We start from the raw sequence: 18,801 nt of genomic DNA, 5'->3' as shown, positions 1-18,801 counted from the left end.
TATGGTTCGGGCGTTGACTTCTAAGGCCCTAACTATTCAATCTGCTGGAGCAACGCCCTAGGCTGAAGCCTAGGTTGCTCGGAAAGTAGAAATGACCATAAGTTTCATACTGGTTGCAATCATTCGTTTTATACGATGGAAAAGCTGTTGTATTTATATTGTATTTTATGCTTCTGGCGTTGTCTTCGAAGGCACTAACTATTCGATCTGATGGAGCAACGCCGTAGAGTGAAGTCTAGGTTGCCCGGAACGTAGAATTGGCCATCACTTTCAAACTGGTTGCAATTATTCCTGTTATATGATGGAAACACAGTTGTATTTTTATTGCATTTTATGTTTCGGGCGTTGACATGTAAGGCACTAACTATTCGATCTGGTGGAGCAACGCCCTGGAGTGAAACCTAGGTTGCCCGGAACGTAGAATTGGCCATCACTTTCAAACTGGTTGAAATTATTCCTGTTATATGATGGAAACTCTGTTGTATTTTTTTTGCATTTTATGGTTCCGGCGTTGACTTCTAAGGCCCTAACTATTCAATCCGTTGGAGCAACGCCCTAGGGTGAAGCCTAGGTTGCTCGGAAAGTAGAAATGACCAAAAGTTTCATACTGGTTGCAATTATTTGTTTTATACTATGGAAAAACTGTTGCATTTATATTGTATTTTATGCTTCTGGCGTTGACTTCTAAGGCACTAACTATTCGATCTGGTGGAGCAACGCCCTGTAGTGAAACCTAGGTTGCCCGGAACGTAGAATTGGCCATCACTTTCAAACTGGTTGCAATTATTCCTGTTATATGATGGAAACACTGTTGTATTTTTTTTGCATTTTATGGTTCGGGCGTTGACTTCTAAGGCCCTAACTATTCAATCCGTTGGAGCAACGCCCTAGGGTGAAGTCTAGGTTCCTCGGAAAGTAGAAATGACCATAAGTTTCAAACTGGTTGCAATTATTTGTTTTATACGATGGAAAAACTGTTGTATTTATATTGTCTTTTAAGATTCTGGCATTGACTTCTAAGGCACTAACTAATCGATCTGGTGGAGCAACGCAATAAAGTGAAGCCTAGGTTGCCCGGAACGTAGAATTGGCCATCACTTTCAAACTGGTTGCAATTATTCCTGTTATATGATGGAAACACTGTTGTATTTTTTTTGCATTTTATGGTTCGGGCGTTGACTTCTAAGGCCCTAACTATTCAATCCGTTGGAGCAACGCCCTAGGGTGAAGCCTAGGTTGCTCGGAAAGTAGAAATGACCATAAGTTTCATACTGGTTGCAATTATTTCTTTTATACTATGGAAAAACTGTTGTATTTATATTGTATTTTATGATTCTGGCGTTGACTCCTAAGGCACTAACTATTCGATCTGGTGGAGCAACGCCCTGGAGTGAAACCTAGGGTGCCCGGAACGTTGAATTGGCCATCACTTTCAAACTGGTTGCAATTATTCCTGTTATATGATGGAAACACTGTTGTATTTTTTTTGCATTTTATGGTTCGGGCGTTGACTTCTAAGGCCCTAACTATTCAATCTGCTGGAGCAACGCCCTAGGGTGAAGCCTAGGTTGCTCGGAAAGTAGAAATGACCATAAGTTTCATACTGGTTGCAATCATTCGTTTTATACGATGGAAAAGCTGTTGTATTTATATTGTATTTTATGCTCCTGGCGTTGTCTTCGAAGGCACTAACTATTCGATCTGATGGAGCAACGCCGTAGAGTGAAGTCTAGGTTGCCCGGAACGTAGAATTGGCCATCACTTTCAAACTGGTTGCAATTATTCCTGTTATATGATGGAAACACAGTTGTATTTTTATTGCATTTTATGTTTCGGGCGTTGACATGTAAGGCCCTAACTACTCAATCTGTTGGAGCAACGCCGCAGAGTGAAGTCTAGGTTGCCCGGAACGTAGAATTGGCCATCACTTTCAAACTGGTTGCAATTATTCCTGTTATATGATGGAAACACAGTTGTATTTTTATTGCATTTTATGTTTCGGGCGTTGACATGTAAGGCCCTAACCACTCATTCTGTTGGAGCAGCGCCCTAGGGTGAAGCCTAGGTTGCTCGGAAAGTACAAATGACCATAAGTTTCATACTGGTTGCAATTATTCGTTTTATACGATGGAAAAGCTGTTGTATTTATATCGTATTTTATGCCTCTGGCGTTGACTTCTTGGGCCGTAACTATTCGGTCTGGTGGAGCAACGCCCTGGAGTGAAACCTAGGTTGCCCGGAACGTAGAATTGGCCATCACTTTCAAACTGGTTGCAATTATTCCTGTTATATGATGGAAACACTGTTGTATTTTTTTTGCATTTTATGGTTCGGGCGTTGACTTCTAAGGCCCTAACTATACAATCTGTTGGAGCAACGCCCTAGGGTGAAGCCTAGCTTGCTCGGAAGGTAGAAATGACCATAAGTTTCATACTGGTTGCAATTATTCGTTTTATACGGTGGAAAAGCTGTTGTATTTATATCGTATTTTATGCTTCTGGCGTTGACTTCTTAGGCCGTAACTATTCGGTCTGGTGGAGCAACGCCCTAGAGTGAAGCCTAGGTTGCCCGGAACGTAGAATTGGCCATCACTTTCAAACTGGTTGCAATTATTCCTGTTATATGATGGAAACACTGTTGTATTTTTTTTGCATTTTATGGTTCGGGCGTTGACTTCTAAGGCCCTAACTATTCAAACTGTTGGAGCAACGCCCTAGGGTGAAGCCTAGGTTGCTCGGAAAGTAGAAATGTCCATAAGGTTCACACTGGTTGCAATTATTCGTTTTATACGATGGAAAAACTGTTGTATTTATATTGTATTTTAAGCTTCTGGCGTTGACTTCTAAGGCACTAACTATTCGATCTGGTGGAGCAACGCTCTAGAGTGAAGCCTAGGTTGCCCGGAACGTAGAATTGGCCATCACTTTCAAACTGGTCGCAATTACTCCTGTTATATGATGGAAACACTGTTGTATTTTTTTTGCATTTTATGGCCCGGGCGTAGAGTTCTAAGGCCCTAACTATTCAATCTGTTGGAGCAACGCCCTAGAGTGAAGCCTAGGTTGCTAGGAAAGTAGAAATGACCATAATTTTCATACTGGTTGCAATTATTCGTTTTATACGATGGAAAAGCTGTTGTATTTATGTTGTATTTTATGCTTCTGGCGTTGACTTCTAAGGCACTAACTATTCGATATGGTGGTGCAACGCCCTGGAGTGAAACCTAGGCTGCCCGGAACGTAGAATTGGCCATCACTTTCAAACTGGTTGCAATTATTCCTGTTATATGATGGAAACACTGTTGTATTTTTTTTGCATTTTATGGTTCGGGCGTTGACTTCTAAGGCCCTAACTATTCAATCCGTTGGAGCAACGCCCTAGGGTGAAGCCTAGGTTGCTCGGAAAGTAGAAATGACCATAAGTTTCATACTGGTTGCAATTATTTCTTTTATACTATGGAAAAACTGTTGTATTTATATTGTATTTTATGATTCTGGCGTTGACTCCTAAGGCACTAACTATTCGATCTGGTGGAGCAACGCCCTGGAGTGAAACCTAGGTTGCCCGGAACGTGCAATTGGCCATCACTTTCAAACTGGTTGAAATTATTCCTGTTATATGATGGAAACTCTGTTGTATTTTTTTTGCATTTTATGGTTCCGGCGTTGACTTCTAAGGCCCTAACTATTCAATCCGTTGGAGCAACGCCCCAGGGTGAAGCCTAGGTTGCTCGGAAAGTAGAAATGACCATAAGTTTCATACTGGTTGCAATTATTTGTTTTATACTATGGAAAAACTGTTGCATTTATATTGTATTTTATGCTTCTGGCGTTGACTTCTAAGGCACTAACTATTCGATCTGGTGGAGCAACGCCCTGTAGTGAAGCCTAGGTTGCCCGGAACGTAGAATTGGCCATCACTTTCAAACTGGTTGCAATTATTCCTGTTATATGATGGAAACACTGTTGTATTTTTTTTGCAGTTTATGGTTCGGTCGTTGACTTCTAAGGCCCTAACTATTCAATCCCTTGGAGCAACGCCCTAGGGTGAAGCCTAGGTTGCTCGGAAAGTAGAAATGACCATAACTTTCACACTGGTTGCAATTATTCGTTTTATACGATGCAAACGCTGTTGTATTTATATCGTATTTTATGCTTCTGGCGTTGACTTCTAAGGCACTAACTATTCGATCTGGTGGAGCAACGCCCTAGAGTGAAGCCTAGGTTGCCCGGAACGTAGAATTGTCCATCACTTTCAAACTGGTCGCAATTATTCCTGTTATATGATGGAAACACTGTTGCATTTTTATTGCATTTTATGCTTCGGGCGTTGACTTCTAAGGCCCTAACTATTCAATCTGTTGGAGCTACGCCCTAGGGTGAAGCCTAGCTTGCTCGGAAAGTAGAAATGACCATAAGTTTCATACTGGTTGCAATTATTCGCTTTATACGATGGAAAAGCTGTTGTACTTATATCGTATTTTATGCTTCTGGCGTTGACTTCTTAGGCCGTAACTATTCGGTCTGGTGGAGCAACGCCCTAGAGTGAAGCCTAGGTTGCCCGGAACGTAAAATTGGCCATCACTTTCCAAATTGGTTCCAATTATTCCTGTGATATGATGGAAACACTGTTGTATTTTTTTTGCATTTTATGGTTCGGGCGTTCACTTCTAACGTCCTAACTATTGAATCTGTTGGAGCAACGCCCTAGGGTGAAGCCTAGCTTGCTCGGAAAGTAGAAATGACCATAGGTTTCATACTGGTTGCAATTATTCGTTTTCTACGATGGAAAAGCTGTTGTATTTATATTGTATTTCATGCCTCTGGCGTTGACTTCTAAGGCCGTAGCTATTAGATGTGGTGGAGCAACGCCCTAGAGAGACGCCTAGGGTGCACGGAACGTAGAAATGACCATTACCTTCACACTGGTTGCAATTATTCGTTTTATACGATGGAAAAGCTGTTGTATTAATATCGTATTTTATGCTTCTGGCGTTGACTTCTTAGGCCGTAACTATTCGGTCTGGTGGAGCAACGCCCTGGAGTGAAACCTAGGTTGCCCGGAACGTAGAATTGGCCATCACTTTCAAACTGGTTGCAATTATTGCTGTTATATGACGGAAACACTGTTGTATTTTTTTTGCATTTTATGGTTCGGGTGTTGACTTCTAAGGCCCTAACTATTCAATCTGTTGGAGCAAGGCCCTCGGGTGAAGCCTAGGTTGCTCGGAATGTAGAAATGACCATAACTTTCACACTGGTTGCAATTATTCGTTTTATACGATGCAAACGCTGTTGTATTTATATCGTATTTTATGCTTCTGGCGTTTACTTCTAAGGACCTAACTATTCGATCTGGTGGAGCAACGCCCTAGAGTGGATCCTAGGTTGCTCGGAATGTAGAAATGACCATAACTTTCACACTGGTTGCAATTATTCGTTTTATACGGTGGAAAAGCTGTTGTATTTATATCGTATTTTATGCTTCTGGCGTTGACTTCTTAGGCCGTAACTATTCGGTCTGGTGGAGCAACGCCCTAGAGTGAAGCCTAGGTTGCCCGGAACGTAGAATTGGCCATCACTTTCAAACTGGTTGCAATTATTCCTGTTATATGATGGAAACACTGTTGTATTTTTTTTGCATTTTATGGTTCGGGCGTTGACTTCTAAGGCCCTAACTATTCAAACTGTTGGAGCAACGCCCTAGGGTGAAGCCTAGGTTGCTCGGAAAGTAGAAATGTCCATAAGGTTCACACTGGTTGCAATTATTCGTTTTATACGATGGAAAAACTGTTGTATTTATATTGTATTTTAAGCTTCTGGCGTTGACTTCTAAGGCACTAACTATTCGATCTGGTGGAGCAACGCTCTAGAGTGAAGCCTAGGTTGCCCGGAACGTAGAATTGGCCATCACTTTCAAACTGGTCGCAATTACTCCTGTTATATGATGGAAACACTGTTGTATTTTTTTTGCATTTTATGGCCCGGGCGTAGAGTTCTAAGGCCCTAACTATTCAATCTGTTGGAGCAACGCCCTAGAGTGAAGCCTAGGTTGCTAGGAAAGTAGAAATGACCATAATTTTCATACTGGTTGCAATTATTCGTTTTATACGATGGAAAAGCTGTTGTATTTATGTTGTATTTTATGCTTCTGGCGTTGACTTCTAAGGCACTAACTATTCGATATGGTGGTGCAACGCCCTGGAGTGAAACCTAGGCTGCCCGGAACGTAGAATTGGCCATCACTTTCAAACTGGTTGCAATTATTCCTGTTATATGATGGAAACACTGTTGTATTTTTTTTGCATTTTATGGTTCGGGCGTTGACTTCTAAGGCCCTAACTATTCAATCCGTTGGAGCAACGCCCTAGGGTGAAGCCTAGGTTGCTCGGAAAGTAGAAATGACCATAAGTTTCATACTGGTTGCAATTATTTCTTTTATACTATGGAAAAACTGTTGTATTTATATTGTATTTTATGATTCTGGCGTTGACTCCTAAGGCACTAACTATTCGATCTGGTGGAGCAACGCCCTGGAGTGAAACCTAGGTTGCCCGGAACGTGCAATTGGCCATCACTTTCAAACTGGTTGAAATTATTCCTGTTATATGATGGAAACTCTGTTGTATTTTCTTTGCATTTTATGGTTCCGGCGTTGACTTCTAAGGCCCTAACTATTCAATCCGTTGGAGCAACGCCCCAGGGTGAAGCCTAGGTTGCTCGGAAAGTAGAAATGACCATAAGTTTCATACTGGTTGCAATTATTTGTTTTATACTATGGAAAAACTGTTGCATTTATATTGTATTTTATGCTTCTGGCGTTGACTTCTAAGGCACTAACTATTCGATCTGGTGGAGCAACGCCCTGTAGTGAAGCCTAGGTTGCCCGGAACGTAGAATTGGCCATCACTTTCAAACTGGTTGCAATTATTCCTGTTATATGAGGGAAACACTGTTGTATTTTTTTTGCAGTTTATGGTTCGGTCGTTGACTTCTAAGGCCCTAACTATTCAATCCCTTGGAGCAACGCCCTAGGGTGAAGCCTAGGTTGCTCGGAAAGTAGAAATGACCATAACTTTCACACTGGTTGCAATTATTCGTTTTATACGATGCAAACGCTGTTGTATTTATATCGTATTTTATGCTTCTGGCGTTTACTTCTAAGGACCTAACTATTCGATCTGGTGGAGCAACGCCCTAGAGTGGATCCTAGGTTGCTCGGAATGTAGAAATGACCATAACTTTCACACTGGTTGCAATTATTCGTTTTATACGATGGAAACGCTGTTGTATTTATATTGTATTTTATGCTTCTGGCGTTGGCTTCTAAGGCGCTAGCTGTTCGATCTGGTGGAGCAACGCCCGAGAGTGAAGCCTAGGTTGCTCGGAAAGTAGAAATGACCATAAGTTTCATACTGGTTGCAATTATTCTATTTATACGATGGAAAAGCTGTTGTATTTATATTGTATTTTATGCTTCTGGCGTTGACTTCTAAGGCACTAACTATTCGATCTGGTGGAGCAACGCTCTAGAGTGAAGCCTAGGTTGCCCGGAACGTAGAATTGGCCATCACTTTCAAACTGGTCGCTATTACTCCTGTTATATGATGGAAACACTGTTGTATTTTTTTTGCATTTTATGGTCCGGGCGTAGAGTTCTAAGGCCCTAACTATTCAATCTGTTGGAGCAACGCCCTAGAGTGAAGCCTAGGTTGCTAGGAAAGTAGAAATGACCATAATTTTCATACTGGTTGCAATTATTCGTTTTATACGATCGAAAAGCTGTTGTATTTATGTTGTATTTTATGCTTCTGGCGTTGACTTCTAAGGCACTAACTATTCGATATGGTGGTGCAACGCCCTGGAGTGAAACCTAGACTGCCCGGAACGTAGAATTGGCCATCACTTTCAAACTGGTTGCAATTATTCCTGTTATATGATGGAAACACTGTTGTATTTTTTTTGCATTTTATGGTTCGGGCGTTGACTTCTAAGGCCCTAACTATTCAATCCGTTGGAGCAACGCCCTAGGGTGAAGCCTAGGTTGCTCGGAAAGTAGAAATGACCATAAGTTTCATACTGGTTGCAATTATTTCTTTTATACTATGGAAAAACTGTTGTATTTATATTGTATTTTATGATTCTGGCGTTGACTCCTAAGGCACTAACTATTCGATCTGGTGGAGCAACGCCCTGGAGTGAAACCTAGGTTGCCCGGAACGTGCAATTGGCCATCACTTTCAAACTGGTTGAAATTATTCCTGTTATATGATGGAAACTCTGTTGTATTTTTTTTGCATTTTATGGTTCCGGCGTTGACTTCTAAGGCCCTAACTATTCAATCCGTTGGAGCAACGCCCTAGGGTGAAGCCTAGGTTGCTCGGAAAGTAGAAATGACCATAAGTTTCATACTGGTTGCAATTATTTGTTTTATACTATGGAAAAACTGTTGCATTTATATTGTATTTTATGTTTCTGGCGTTGACTTCTAAGGCACTAACTATTCGATCTGGTGGAGCAACGCCCTGTAGTGAAACCTAGGTTGCCCGGAACGTAGAATTGGCCATCACTTTCAAACTGGTTGCAATTATTCCTGTTATATGATGGAAACACTGTTGTATTTTTTTTGCATTTTATGGTTCGGGCGTTGACTTCGAAGGCCCTAACTATTCAATCCGTTGGAGCCACGCCCTAGGGTGAAGTCTAGGTTGCTCGGAAAGTAGAAATGACCATAAGTTTCAAACTGGTTGCAATTATTTGTTTTATACGATGGAAAAACTGTTGTATTTATATTGTCTTTTAAGATTCTGGCATTGACTTCTAAGGCACTAACTAATCGATCTGGTGGAGCAACGCAATAGAGTGAAGCCTAGGTTGCCCGGAACGTAGAATTGTCCATCACTTTCAAACTGGTCGCAATTATTCCTGTTATATGATGGAAACACTGTTGCATTTTTATTGCATTTTATGCTTCGGGCGTTGACTTCTAAGGCCCTAACTATTCAATCTGTTGGAGCTACGCCCTAGGGTGAAGCCTAGCTTGCTCGGAAAGTAGAAATGACCATAAGTTTCATACTGGTTGCAATTATTCGCTTTATACGATGGAAAAGCTGTTGTACTTATATCGTATTTTATGCTTCTGGCGTTGACTTCTTAGGCCGTAACTATTCGGTCTGGTGGAGCAACGCCCTAGAGTGAAGCCTAGGTTGCCCGGAACGTAAAATTGGCCATCACTTTCCAAATTGGTTCCAATTATTCCTGTGATATGATGGAAACACTGTTGTATTTTTTTTGCATTTTATGGTTCGGGCGTTCACTTCTAACGTCCTAACTATTGAATCTGTTGGAGCAACGCCCTAGGGTGAAGCCTAGCTTGCTCGGAAAGTAGAAATGACCATAGGTTTCATACTGGTTGCAATTATTCGTTTTCTACGATGGAAAAGCTGTTGTATTTATATTGTATTTCATGCCTCTGGCGTTGACTTCTAAGGCCGTAGCTATTAGATGTGGTGGAGCAACGCCCTAGAGAGACGCCTAGCTTGCTCGGAAGGTAGAAATGACCATAAGTTTCATACTGGTTGCAATTATTCGTTTTATACGGTGGAAAAGCTGTTGTATTTATATCGTATTTTATGCTTCTGGCGTTGACTTCTTAGGCCGTAACTATTCGGTCTGGTGGAGCAACGCCCTAGAGTGAAGCCTAGGTTGCCCGGAACGTAGAATTGGCCATCACTTTCAAACTGGTTGCAATTATTCCTGTTATATGATGGAAACACTGTTGTATTTTTTTTGCATTTTATGGTTCGGGCGTTGACTTCTAAGGCCCTAACTATTCAAACTGTTGGAGCAACGCCCTAGGGTGAAGCCTAGGTTGCTCGGAAAGTAGAAATGTCCATAAGGTTCACACTGGTTGCAATTATTCGTTTTATACGATGGAAAAACTGTTGTATTTATATTGTATTTTAAGCTTCTGGCGTTGACTTCTAAGGCACTAACTATTCGATCTGGTGGAGCAACGCTCTAGAGTGAAGCCTAGGTTGCCCGGAACGTAGAATTGGCCATCACTTTCAAACTGGTCGCAATTACTCCTGTTATATGATGGAAACACTGTTGTATTTTTTTTGCATTTTATGGCCCGGGCGTAGAGTTCTAAGGCCCTAACTATTCAATCTGTTGGAGCAACGCCCTAGAGTGAAGCCTAGGTTGCTAGGAAAGTAGAAATGACCATAATTTTCATACTGGTTGCAATTATTCGTTTTATACGATGGAAAAGCTGTTGTATTTATGTTGTATTTTATGCTTCTGGCGTTGACTTCTAAGGCACTAACTATTCGATATGGTGGTGCAACGCCCTGGAGTGAAACCTAGGCTGCCCGGAACGTAGAATTGGCCATCACTTTCAAACTGGTTGCAATTATTCCTGTTATATGATGGAAACACTGTTGTATTTTTTTTGCATTTTATGGTTCGGGCGTTGACTTCTAAGGCCCTAACTATTCAATCCGTTGGAGCAACGCCCTAGGGTGAAGCCTAGGTTGCTCGGAAAGTAGAAATGACCATAAGTTTCATACTGGTTGCAATTATTTCTTTTATACTATGGAAAAACTGTTGTATTTATATTGTATTTTATGATTCTGGCGTTGACTCCTAAGGCACTAACTATTCGATCTGGTGGAGCAACGCCCTGGAGTGAAACCTAGGTTGCCCGGAACGTGCAATTGGCCATCACTTTCAAACTGGTTGAAATTATTCCTGTTATATGATGGAAACTCTGTTGTATTTTCTTTGCATTTTATGGTTCCGGCGTTGACTTCTAAGGCCCTAACTATTCAATCCGTTGGAGCAACGCCCCAGGGTGAAGCCTAGGTTGCTCGGAAAGTAGAAATGACCATAAGTTTCATACTGGTTGCAATTATTTGTTTTATACTATGGAAAAACTGTTGCATTTATATTGTATTTTATGCTTCTGGCGTTGACTTCTAAGGCACTAACTATTCGATCTGGTGGAGCAACGCCCTGTAGTGAAGCCTAGGTTGCCCGGAACGTAGAATTGGCCATCACTTTCAAACTGGTTGCAATTATTCCTGTTATATGATGGAAACACTGTTGTATTTTTTTTGCAGTTTATGGTTCGGTCGTTGACTTCTAAGGCCCTAACTATTCAATCCCTTGGAGCAACGCCCTAGGGTGAAGCCTAGGTTGCTCGGAAAGTAGAAATGACCATAACTTTCACACTGGTTGCAATTATTCGTTTTATACGATGCAAACGCTGTTGTATTTATATCGTATTTTATGCTTCTGGCGTTGACTTCTAAGGCACTAACTATTCGATCTGGTGGAGCAACGCCCTAGAGTGAAGCCTAGGTTGCCCGGAACGTAGAATTGTCCATCACTTTCAAACTGGTCGCAATTATTCCTGTTATATGATGGAAACACTGTTGCATTTTTATTGCATTTTATGCTTCGGGCGTTGACTTCTAAGGCCCTAACTATTCAATCTGTTGGAGCTACGCCCTAGGGTGAAGCCTAGCTTGCTCGGAAAGTAGAAATGACCATAAGTTTCATACTGGTTGCAATTATTCGCTTTATACGATGGAAAAGCTGTTGTACTTATATCGTATTTTATGCTTCTGGCGTTGACTTCTTAGGCCGTAACTATTCGGTCTGGTGGAGCAACGCCCTAGAGTGAAGCCTAGGTTGCCCGGAACGTAAAATTGGCCATCACTTTCCAAATTGGTTCCAATTATTCCTGTGATATGATGGAAACACTGTTGTATTTTTTTTGCATTTTATGGTTCGGGCGTTCACTTCTAACGTCCTAACTATTGAATCTGTTGGAGCAACGCCCTAGGGTGAAGCCTAGCTTGCTCGGAAAGTAGAAATGACCATAGGTTTCATACTGGTTGCAATTATTCGTTTTCTACGATGGAAAAGCTGTTGTATTTATATTGTATTTCATGCCTCTGGCGTTGACTTCTAAGGCCGTAGCTATTAGATGTGGTGGAGCAACGCCCTAGAGAGACGCCTAGGGTGCACGGAACGTAGAAATGACCATTACCTTCACACTGGTTGCAATTATTCGTTTTATACGATGGAAAAGCTGTTGTATTAATATCGTATTTTATGCTTCTGGCGTTGACTTCTTAGGCCGTAACTATTCGGTCTGGTGGAGCAACGCCCTGGAGTGAAACCTAGGTTGCCCGGAACGTAGAATTGGCCATCACTTTCAAACTGGTTGCAATTATTGCTGTTATATGACGGAAACACTGTTGTATTTTTTTTGCATTTTATGGTTCGGGTGTTGACTTCTAAGGCCCTAACTATTCAATCTGTTGGAGCAAGGCCCTCGGGTGAAGCCTAGGTTGCTCGGAATGTAGAAATGACCATAACTTTCACACTGGTTGCAATTATTCGTTTTATACGATGCAAACGCTGTTGTATTTATATCGTATTTTATGCTTCTGGCGTTTACTTCTAAGGACCTAACTATTCGATCTGGTGGAGCAACGCCCTTGAGTGGATCCTAGGTTGCTCGGAATGTAGAAATGACCATAACTTTCACACTGGTTGCAATTATTCGTTTTATACGATGGAAACGCTGTTGTATTTATATTGTATTTTATGCTTCTGGCGTTGGCTTCTAAGGCGCTAGCTGTTCGATCTGGTGGAGCAACGCCCGAGAGTGAAGCCTAGGTTGCTCGGAAAGTAGAAATGACCATAAGTTTCATACTGGTTGCAATTATTCTATTTATACGATGGAAAAGCTGTTGTATTTATATTGTATTTTATGCTTCTGGCGTTGACTTCCAAGGCACTAACTATTCGATCTGGTGGAGCAACGCCCTAGAGTGAAGCCTAGGTTGCCCGGAACGTAGAATTGGCCATCACTTTCAAACTGGTTGCAATTATTCCTGATATATGATGGAAACACTGTTGTATTTTTATTGCATTTTATGCTTCGGGCGTTGACTTCTAAGGCCCTAACTATTCAATCTGTTGGAGCAACGCCCTAGGGTGAAGCCTAGCTTGCTCGGAAAGTAGAATTGACCATAAGTTTCATACTGGTTGCAATTATTCGTTTTATACGGTGGAAAAGCTGTTGTATTTATATCGTGTTTTATGCTTCTGGCGTTGACTTCTTAGGCCGTAACTATTCGGCCTGGTGGAGCAACTCGCTGGAGTGAAACCTAGATTGCCCGGAACGTAGAATTGGCCATCACTTTCAAACTGGTTGCAATTATTCCTGATATATGATGGAAACACTGTTGTATTTTTTTTGCATTTTATGGTTCGGGCGTTGACTTCTAATGCCCTAACTATTCAATCTGCTGGAGCAACGCCCTAGGGTGAAGCCTAGGTTGCTCGGAAAGTAGAAATGACCATAAGTTTCATACTGGTTGCAATTATTCCTTTTACACGATGGAATAGCTGTTGTATTTATATTGTATTTTATGCTTCTGGCGTTGACTTCTAAGGCACTAACTATTCGATCTGGTGGAGCAACGCCGTAGAGTGAAGTCTAGGTTGCCCGGAACGTAGAATTGGCCATCACTTTCAAACTGGTTGCAATTATTCCTGTTTTATGATGGAAACACAGTTGTATTTTTATTGCATTTTATGCTACGGGCGTTGACATCTAAGGCCCTAACTACTCAATCTGTTGGAGCAACGCCCTAGAGTGAAGCCTAGGTTGCCCGGAACGTAGAATTGGCCATCACTTTCAAACTGGTTGCAATTATTCCTGATATATGATGGAAACACTGTTGTATTTTTATTGCATTTTATGCTTCGGGCGTTGACTTCTAAGGCCCTAACTATTCAATCTGTTGGAGCAACGCCCTAGGGTGAAGCCTAGCTTGCTCGGAAAGTAGAATTGACCATAAGTTTCATACTGGTTGCAATTATTCGTTTTATACGGTGGAAAAGCTGTTGTATTTATATCGTGTTTTATGCTTCTGGCGTTGACTTCTTAGGCCGTAACTATTCGGCCTGGTGGAGCAACTCGCTGGAGTGAAACCTAGATTGCCCGGAACGTAGAATTGGCCATCACTTTCAAACTGGTTGCAATTATTCCTGATATATGATGGAAACACTGTTGTATTTTTTTTGCATTTTATGGTTCGGGCGTTGACTTCTAATGCCCTAACTATTCAATCTGCTGGAGCAACGCCCTAGGGTGAAGCCTAGGTTGCTCGGAAAGTAGAAATGACCATAAGTTTCATACTGGTTGCAATTATTCCTTTTACACGATGGAATAGCTGTTGTATTTATATTGTATTTTATGCTTCTGGCGTTGACTTCTAAGGCACTAACTATTCGATCTGGTGAAGCAACGCCTTAGAGTGAAGCCTAGGTTGCCCGGAACGTAGAATTGGCCATCACTTTCGAACTGGTTGCAATTATTCCTGTTATATGATGGAAGCACTGTTGTATTTTTTTTGCATTTTATGGTTCGGGCGTTGACTTCTAAGGCCCTAACTATTCAATCTGCTGGAGCAACGCCCTAGGGTGAAGCCTAGGTTGCTCGGAAAGTAGAAATGACCATAAGTTTCATACTGGTTGCAATTATTCGTTTTATACGATGGAAAAGCTGTTGTATTTATATTGTATTTTATGCTTCTGGCGTTGACTTCTAAGGCACTAACTATTCGATCTGGTGGAGCAACGCCGTAGAGTGAAGTCTAGGTTGCCCGGAACGTAGAATTGGCCATCACCTTCAAACTGGTTGCAATTATTCCTGTTATATGATGGAAACACAGCTGTATTTTTATTGCATTTTATGTTTCGGGTGTTGACATGTAAGGCCCTAACTACTCAATCTGCTGGAGCAACGCCCTAGGGTGAAGCCTAGGTTGCTCGGAAAGTACAAATGACCATAAGTTTCATACTGGTTGCAATTATTCGTTTTATACGATGGAAAAACTGTTGTATTTATATTGTATTTTATGCTTCTGGCGTTGACTTCTAAGGCCCTAGCTGTTCGATCTAGTAAAGCAACGCCGTAGAGTGAAGCCTAGGTTGCCCGGAAGGTAGAATTGGCCATCACTTTCAAACTGGTTGCATTTATTCGTTTTATACGATGGAAAAACTGTTGTATTTATATTGTATTTTATGCTTCTGGCGTTGACTTCCAAGGCACTAACTATTCGATCTGGTGGAGCAACGCCCTAGAGTGAAGCCTAGGTTGCCCGGAACGTAGAATTGGCCATCACTTTCAAACTGGTTGCAATTATTCCTGATATATGATGGAAACACTGTTGTATTTTTATTGCATTTTATGCTTCGGGCGTTGACTTCTAAGGCCCTAACTATTCAATCTGTTGGAGCAACGCCCTAGGGTGAAGCCTAGCTTGCTCGGAAAGTAGAAATGACCATAAGTTTCATACTGGTTGCAATTATTCGTTTTATACGGTGGAAAAGCTGTTGTATTTATATCGTGTTTTATGCTTCTGGCGTTGACTTCTTAGGCCGTAACTATTCGGCCTGGTGGAGCAACTCGCTGGAGTGAAACCTAGATTGCCCGGAACGTAGAATTGGCCATCACTTTCAAACTGGTTGCAATTATTCCTGATATATGATGGAAACACTGTTGTATTTTTATTGCATTTTATGCTTCGGGCGTTGACTTCTAATGCCCTAACTATTCAATCTGTTGGAGCAACGCCCTAGGGTGAAGCCTAGCTTGCTCGGAAAGTAGAAATGACCATAAGTTTCATACTGGTTGCAATTATTCGTTTTACACGATGGAAAAGCTGTTGTATTTATATTGTATTTTATGCTTCTGGCGTTGACTTCTAAGGCACTAACTATTCGATCTGGTGGAGCAACGCCGTAGAGTGAAGTCTAGGTTGCCCGGAACGTAGAATTGGCCATCACTTTCAAACTGGTTGCAATTATTCCTGATATATGATGGAAACACTGTTGTATTTTTTTTGCATTTTATGGTTCGGGCGTTGACTTTTAAGGCCCTAACTATTCAATCTGCTGGAGCAACGCCATAGGGTCAAGCCTAGGTTGCTCGGAAAGTAGAAATGACCATAAGTTTCATACTGGATGCAATTATTCGTTTTACACGATGGAAAAGCTGTTGTATTTATATCGTATTTTATGCTTCTGGCGTTGACTTCTAAGGCACTATCTTTTCGATCTGGTGGAGCAACGCCCTAGAGCGAAGCCTAGGTTGCCCGGAACGTAGAATTGGCCATCACTTTCAAACTGGTTGCAATTATTCCTGTTATATGATGGAAACACTGTTGTATTTTTTTTGCATTTTATGGTTCGGGCGTTGACTTCTAAGGTCCTAACTATTCAATCTGTTGGAGCAACGCCCTAGGGTGAAGCCTAGGTTGCTCGGAAAGTAGGAATGACCATCTGTTTCATACTGGTTGCAATTATTCGTTTTATACGATGGAAAAACTGTTGTATTTATATTGTATTTTATGCTTCTGGCGTTGACTTCTAAGGCACTAGCTACTCGATCTGGTGGAGCAACGCCCTAGAGTGAGGCCTAGGTTGCGCGGAACGTAGAATTGGCCATCACTTTCAAACTGGTTGCAATTATTCCTGTTATATGATGGATACACTGTTGTATTTTTATTGCATTTTATGCTACGGGCGTTGACTTCTAAGGCCCTAACTATTCAATCTGTTGGACCAACGCCCTAGGGTGAAGCCTAGGTTGCTCGGAAAGTAGAGATGACCATAAGTTTCATACTGGTTGCAATTATTCGTTTTATACGATGGAAAAGCTGTTGTATTTATATCGTATTTTATGCTTCTGGCGTTGACTTCTTAGGCCGTAACTATTCGGTCTGGTGGAGCAACGCCCTGGAGTGAAACCTAGGTTGCCCGGAACGTAGAATTGGCCATCACTTTCAAACTGGTTGCAATTATTCCTGTTATATGATGGAAACACTGTTGTATTTTTTTTGCATTTTATGGTTCGGGCGTTGACTTCTAAGGTCCTAACTATTCAATCTGTTGGAGCAACGCCCTAGGGTGAAGCCTAGGTTGCTCGGAAAGTAGGAATGACCATAAGTTTCATACTGGTTGCAATTATTCGTTTTATACGATGGAAAAACTGTTGTATTTATATTGTATTTTATGCTTCTGGCGTTGACTTCTAAGGCACTAGCTACTCGATCTGGTGGAGCAACGCCCTAGAGTGAGGCCTAGGTTGCGCGGAACGTAGAATTGGCCATCACTTTCAAACTGGTTGCAATTATTCCTGTTATATGATGGATACACTGTTGTATTTTTATTGCATTTTATGCTACGGGCGTTGACTTCTAAGGCCCTAACTATTCAATCTGTTGGACCAACGCCCTAGGGTGAAGCCTAGGTTGCTCGGAAAGTAGAGATGACCATAAGTTTCATACTGGTTGCAATTATTCGTTTTATACGATGGAAAAGCTGTTGTATTTATATCGTATTTTATGCTTCTGGCGTTGACTTCTTAGGCCGTAACTATTCGGTCTGGTGGAGCAACGCCCTGGAGTGAAACCTAGGTTGCCCGGAACGTAGAATTGGCCATCACTTTCAAACTGGTTGCAATTATTCCTGTTATATGATGGAAACACTGTTGTATTTTTATTGCATTTTATGCTACGGGCGTTGACTTCTAAGGCCCTAACTATTCAATCTGTTGGACCAACGCCCTAGGGTGAAGCCTAGGTTGCTCGGAAAGTAGAGATGACCATAAGTTTCATACTGGTTGCAATTATTCGTTTTATACGATGGAAAAGCTGTTGTATTTATATCGTATTTTATGCTTCTGGCGTTGACTTCTTAGGCCGTAACTATTCGGTCTGGTGGAGCAACGCCCTGGAGTGAAACCTAGGTTGCCCGGAACGTAGAATTGGCCATCACTTTCAAACTGGTTGCAATTATTCCTGTTATATGATGGAAACACTGTTGTATTTTTTTTGCATTTTATGGTTCGGGCGTTGACTTCTAAGGTCCTAACTATTCAATCTGTTGGAGCAACGCCCTAGGGTGAAGCCTAGGTTGCTCGGAAAGTAGGAATGACCATAAGTTTCATACTGGTTGCAATTATTCGTTTTATACGATGGAAAAACTGTTGTATTTATATTGTATTTTATGCTTCTGGCGTTGACTTCTAAGGCACTAGCTACTCGATCTGGTGGAGCAACGCCCTAGAGTGAGGCCTAGGTTGCGCGGAACGTAGAATTGGCCATCACTTTCAAACTGGTTGCAATTATTCCTGTTATATGATGGATACACTGTTGTATTTTTATTGCATTTTATGCTACGGGCGTTGACTTCTAAGGCCCTAACTATTCAATCTGTTGGACCAACGCCCTAGGGTGAAGCCTAGGTTGCTCGGAAAGTAGAGATGACCATAAGTTTCATACTGGTTGCAATTATTCGTTTTATACGATGGAAAAGCTGTTGTATTTATATCGTATTTTATGCTTCTGGCGTTGACTTCTTAGGCCGTAACTATTCGGTCTGGTGGAGCAACGCCCTGGAGTGAAACCTAGGTTGCCCGGAACGTAGAATTGGCCATCACTTTCAAACTGGTTGCAATTATTCCTGTTATATGATGGAAACACTGTTGTATTTTTTTTACATTTTATGGTTCGGGCGTTGACTTCTAAGGCCCTAACTATTCAATCCGTTGGAACAACGCCCTAGGGTGAAGCCTAGGTTGCTCGGAAAGTAGAAATGACCATAGTTTCATACTGGTTGCAATTATTCGTTTCATACGATGGAAAAGCTGTTGTATTTATATTGTATTTTATGCTTCTGGCGTTGACTTCTAAGGCACTAACTATTCGAT

Source organism: Calliopsis andreniformis, unplaced genomic scaffold (assembly GCF_051401765.1).
Source record: "Calliopsis andreniformis isolate RMS-2024a unplaced genomic scaffold, iyCalAndr_principal scaffold0014, whole genome shotgun sequence".
NCBI classification, from domain to species: Eukaryota; Metazoa; Arthropoda; class Insecta; order Hymenoptera; family Andrenidae; genus Calliopsis; species Calliopsis andreniformis.
The sequence above is the reverse complement of the archived record's forward strand: the minus strand, read 5'-3'. Positions refer to the sequence as shown.